Source organism: Propithecus coquereli, unplaced genomic scaffold (genome assembly GCF_000956105.1).
Source record: "Propithecus coquereli isolate 6110/MARCELLA unplaced genomic scaffold, Pcoq_1.0 Scaffold281, whole genome shotgun sequence".
In the NCBI taxonomy this organism is placed as follows: Eukaryota; Metazoa; Chordata; class Mammalia; order Primates; family Indriidae; genus Propithecus; species Propithecus coquereli.
In genome coordinates this window covers 1,281,902-1,288,215 of record NW_012148408.1, presented here as the reverse complement: position 1 = coordinate 1,288,215, position 6,314 = coordinate 1,281,902, and positions in this window count along the sequence as shown.

Sequence of the window (6,314 nt, the reverse complement as noted above, 5' to 3'; positions counted from 1 at the left end):
AAAAAAAAAAAAAAAAAACTGAGCAAATGAAAAATATTTAAGGTCTTTTCTACTAGCATTAGTAAAAGGCTTTATTCAAATTGGCTCGTAGATAAATGAATATACCTAAAACTGCTAGAAATATAGGAACTGACCCCAAATGCTTTTCAAGTTCATATGACTTGGGTAAATCTTTGGTAAATAAGACTAGCTTAATATTATTGGTGTAATGAAAACAGCTGTGTCTTCTGAATTACCAATAAAATATCCATGTATTTAACTTTAAACTTCTTTCTTTGGTGATGATCAACATGTACATGCTGTAAAAATGATTAATAGAGATATAACATAAGATGGTGGCCAGCCTTGTTTTCTGTGAGCAACTCAAATATAATTGTTAAGAACAAGTAAATTAGGTAAATGTGAATGGGATATACATTTATAAGTGAACCCTTAATAGTTTCAAAAAAACATTTGGTAACTTGAAATCTTAAAATAAAATTAAGTAATAGATACTCATTAAATGCCTGGTTCATTTCTAAGTAAGTTAAAATACTAAAACATTAATTACAGAACATAAGTTTAAAATATACATACTTTGACATTTTGTTTTTATACGGTATAAAAAAGCAAAATGTATTTGAGTGTGTTAGTAAATATGAATTTGTCCTATGACAAAGGACATGTTTCTAGAAATTATAAAATGGTAAATGCTTATCTAAGATAGTTTACAATGCTTGCTAGTTATCACTGAAAATTAAGGTTACTAAGAGTTTAAAAAATTCTAATTAATATATGGTAATCAAAGTTAGAAATAATAAAAACTTCTTATGTAAGAAAAGTGAGACATATATTTGGTAAGTGAAGCTTACATGAAGATTTTTTTGTTGTTGAGGAAAAGAATAATTTTGTCTAGTTTGAAGGTTGTTTAAAGTTTGTTTCAAAATGAATAAGGGAAGAGAGGAATGATATAGCTAAGAGGGTTGTAAAAGGTTTGTCGAAGATGAACCTAGTAAAAGAAATTTTACGTGTGATTAAGCTGACTAGGATTAGAAGGAAATTAATTTTAAATTTTTCTTTAAAATTAAACATTGATATCAAAAGTACACTGATACAAAATTAGAATTTGATCCCCTCTATTAAAACAACAAGGTTTTCTTGGAATATTGGTCTGTTCTTGATGAGAAATTGTAAAAGATTTTTCTTTACCTTTTAGGTAATTGGCCTGGGAAGCAAAGATTCTGTATTTTACCAAGATAATTTCCTATGCTTCATGTTGTCTTTTTAAATTTTTCTTTTCTTTCTTTTCTCTTCTCTTCTCTTCTCTCCTTTTCTTTTCTCTTCTCTCTTTTTCTTTTCTTTTCTTTTCTTTTACTTTTTAGAGATGAATTTGTTGCCCAGGCTGGAGTGCAGTGACTATTCACGGGTGTGATAATAGCACACTATAGCCACAAACCTATAGTCTCAAATGGTCCTCCTTTCTCAGTCTCCTGAGTAGCTGGGACTACAAGTATGTACCACTGTGCCTGGCCTCATGTTATTTTTATCAGGTTTTCAATCACTTAAGCAAACTGATTCCTCTTTGCTAAAGAGTTAAGATTTTCTATAGCTGTAACTTTTCTGTATTTGTCTTTGAAGTCTTTTAATTATCACTCTGATTAAATGAACAACTATTATTTCCACAGTAACCTGTGATCCTGTTTTAATCAAGTGTTTTAAACCTTTTGACATTTTTTATAAACTTCCTCAAATCAAATTCTAAATTAAATCATTTTTTGCCTCAAATTAACTATGGCATTTCCCACTTGGGTCCCTGGAACCCCAAAGGATGTGTCTCTCAGCTTGTGAAAGAGAGATATGAAACTACATAGTTTTATTTGATATGGTAAATTATATAGGAAACATTGTCAAACAACGATGCTAAACTTTTAAGTTATATTTATGGATGTGTTACTAATATAAGTGTTCCAAATATATGAGATCCACAAAAATCTAATATGTTATCAGCTATAATATTGGCTATTATGTTAAATCGTCATATGACACAGAAATCAATTGCATCGTTATTATAACAAACTCACATCAGATCTTTAACTATAACCATTTTAAGCCTTATAGTCAATTGCTTTATTTTGATGCTCTTTCTAAAAGCTCTTAATAGCAACTATAATCCTAAAGTGTTGTGTCTTCAAGGAAGTTCATAGAAAGGATGGAAAGACCTCTGGCAAGTACAGGTTTCTGAAAACTTTGAGATCATACCATTGGACTGAGTAAAAATTCCAGAGCTCTAGTAGCAAAACCAGAGTCATAAAATTGCTAAATCAACATCAAGCAAAATAAGAATTAATTACATAGGACTGAACTGATGGAGGAGTGTGATTTTTATAACTTCTTTGTTTAAAATATTGCTGGTTCTTTTTTGTCAGATTTAAAAAAAAACTTTTTTCTTTTAAGCGATCTATAGCTTACAGCAATTTGGTAAAGTATACTTTTGTAAACAAAAATTAAAACATTCACTTTTTCTCCCTATCTGATCCCTCCAAAACTCATAAACTATCCAAAATTCTTAAACTATTCATGAATATTCTTATTTTATGGTAATATAGTTATTTGCATAAGCCCAATAAGAATCTGTTCTCTTTAGAACAGGGTACAATTGGAAATATTGGTTGTATTACTAAGACTTAGGTTGGAATTTCATATTTGAGGATGTAGCTAGAATGAATCTGCAAGTACTGCACATGAAGTCTGAAGTCTGCATTCATTTGGCTTCTTAGCCTTGAGAGGTTTTTAAAAGCCCAATTTGAGATTCTTTATCAAAATTTACAACAAAACAAACTTAAAAGGAGCCTATATAGCCCATCGCTATTCTTGTTGCACTTAAATAATTAATCAGGCCAAGTTTGATGACAATATACTTATTTTACAAGAAAATAATAATCTTACTTTAATTATCTTTGGTAAAAATGGAGGTGACTATAAAGAGAAAAATGTTTCAGAAAAAAAAAAAACTATAGTACACTTGCTACTAAATTGTAGCCTTGTTCCTTGTTTTTGAGTTTTTTATTATCCACCTGCAGACTAAACTTAATCCTGAATTTTTCTAGTTTTCTCTAATATCTGGCTAAACAGGTCTCCCCCAGTCCCTCATGGTCTTTTATTAGGTTATTAAGTATGAAATGTCTGATTTCCTTAAGTACTAAGTTGGACAGTTGATACTGCTGACATGTCACTTTGGCACTTGTATTTTATATTTATTGTGAAGGTACATCCTCGGTCTTTCAAACACGTTTTGTCTGTGATTATCTTTCGAAATTTTTTTTAGAGCAATTTTCATGAAACCATAGATAAGTCAAAAATTCGTGTTATTTTCAAATATGAGCTCTGTCATGGAACCAATGCAGCACAGACAGCTCGAAATATCAAGAAAGTGTTTGGGAAGGATGTGGCTAATGAACACACAGTAAGTTGATGGTTTGAGAAGTTCCATTCTGGTGATTTTCATCTTGAAAATGAGCTACATGGGTGACCTGACACCAAGGTGGATAATGATGAGCTGAAAGCTATAGTGGAAGCAAATCCCTCTCAACCTATGTGTGAATTAGCAGCAAGGTTTGACATTACTATTCCAACAATATTGGACCATTTGAAACAAATAGGCAAGGTAAAGAAGCTGGATAGATGTGTACTGCATGAATTAAACAAGCATCAGAAGAGAAATAGTCTCAAAGTTTGCCTTTCTTTGTTGTCACGACATAAAGGCGAACTATTTCTACTCTGTATTATTACATGTGATGAAAAATAGATTCTTTTTAACAATTGCAAGTGTTCAGCACACTGGTTGGATAAAGATGAAGCGCCAAAACATAGTCCAAAACCAAATATTCATCAGAAAGAGCTAATGGTGTCTGTTTGGTGGTCCAGCGCTGGTATTATCCACTACAGCTTCATGAAAGCTGGTCAGTTGATTATAGTGGATGTCTACTGCGACCAGTTGGAGGAAATGATGAGGAAGCTTGTGATTAAGCAGCCGAGATTGGTCAATAGAGGCAGGCCAATCCTCTTGCAAGACAATGCTCCACCACATGTCGCACAAACAACGCTGCTCAAACTACAGAGGCTGGACTTGGAAACTCTGTCATCCACTGTACTCACCAGACCTTGCACCAACTGACTACCACTTCTTCCAGGCTTTGGACCACTTCTTGCAAGGAAAAATATTCAATTCTCAACAAGCTGTAGAAAACACCTTTCGTGATTTCATCGGCACTCACTATCCAGGCTTCTTCGCTGCTGGCATAAACAAGGTACTGTTAAGATGGCAAAACTGTGTTGATAGTTTAGGTGCATACTTTGACTAATTGTATTGCTTTTTGTTTAAGATGTAATAAACTACACTTTTGATTCAAGATCGGACATTTCATATTTAATGACCTAATAATTTGTTTAGTTGGTTATCCTTAGGTTTGGGTTCTTGGTTCAGAACCATGGCACAAACTGGATTTGTTATGCTCCTGTTGGTTTTGTTGTGTATTCTTTCCTTTAAACTTTGTACCCATTGTCTGTCAAATTCCTGCAGAAGTACACCACCTCACAAAATAATGCTGGCTCAGTGCTTCAAAATGATAGCCAACATCTACAGAACTGAAAAAATTAAATGTAGTGATGAAATTCAGGCAAACTAAGCCTGAGAGCTTCTAATTCTGAGCCCCTTGTTTAAATTTAGATAAAGGAATTTTGACACTACTCAAAATTGCTGGCCATCCACCCTCTGCCCTAACATGAAACCCAACCAACTGGGACAGGTCCATGCCTGACACCAAGGGACAAGAAAATCTCACTTCAAGGTGATTGATCGGCAATGCTTTGGGAGATCTGGATCAAAGCGGGGAAATGTGAAGTTGCCAGTACCAAAACGGAGTCACTTATGTCAACACCCTAACGAAACGGAGTCAGGGGATTGAAAGAAGGCGCTCTCACGTGCATGCCTATAACCTGCCTTATCACAAGAGAGTCCTACGTGTCCTACGTGCCCCACGTGACCCACACGTCCTACATGTCCTGCATATACCCTGTAACAGAACTTATCACAAGGTCTTCCTCCAGATTGCGGTATCCCAGATAAGCTGCTTACATGGAGACAGTTACCTGCAATGACAGTTTCCACCAATGAACAGACACCAACTCCTGCAGTGAGCTTCTGTGATCTATGGACTTTGTTTCAAAGCAACATATGTGAACTTCTTTCTGGCTTTAAAAGCTTCCCCTTTGCCCGACCTCCCTGGATATGCTACGATCCATCATAGCCTCCATATCTCTTGCCAACCCCCTGTGATTCCTGAATAAACACATTTGTTCTGGAGAACCTGTCTCTCCGAGTTTCTTTTTAGGTTGACAAAATCTTATCTACCCATCCCATCCCTAAATGCAGGTGCTCTGCTTTTAACAAAGCTAAATTACAAGAAGTTACATTCATGTCTGATGTAATAAAAGTACCAATATCCCAGGAACGTCATTGACTTAGCCCAAGTTCTTATATAGCTGTCTGTGTCCGCATGGTAATCAGCATTGATGTATTGAACTTCCCATAGGTGTTATAGTATCCTTTTAAATGGTTGAGTATTCAGGAGATTTTATTTGTACTAAGGCTTCTATTTATTGCTAAAAAGAAGAATTTTCACTATATTGCATTGTCGGTCTAAAGTAACTTAGGTGAAATGAATTATAGTATTTCGAAGTAACGTGGTTAGCCCTAATTACAGATAGAACAGAGGTTTTTAGGAAGAAAATCATGGTTTTATTTTTTGTCTATGGTCTCAGGATAAAATACCGTTTTTACTATCAAGTTCTTTTTTCCCCCCACTTTAAATTATCTTGGGATTCTTGTAACCTCATAGATTAGGCAGTGGGATAAATTGAGTGGAAGCGTTTTAACATTATGTAAATTCTAATCTTAAAAATATCTAGCTGCCTGTTTACAAGATTTATTTTAGATTGCTAGGAGAGTATTTGAAGTTGAAAGCAGTTTGCTATTGAGAAAATATAGTACTAAATGGGTGAGAACCCCATCTTTGAATATTTAAAAGCTGCTTAAAAATGCTGTGTGTAATCCCAGCACTCTGGGAGGCCTATGCAGGAGGATTGCCTGAGCTCAGGAGTTTGAGACCAGCCTGAGCAAGAGCAAGACCTGCTCTCCCCTAAAAATAGAAAACTTAGCTGGGCGTCATAGCACTCCTGTAATCCCAGCTACTTGGGATGCAAGAGGGTCACTTGAGCCCACAAGTTTGATGGTGCTGTGAACTATGATAACGCCACTGCACTCTACCTGGGGCAAC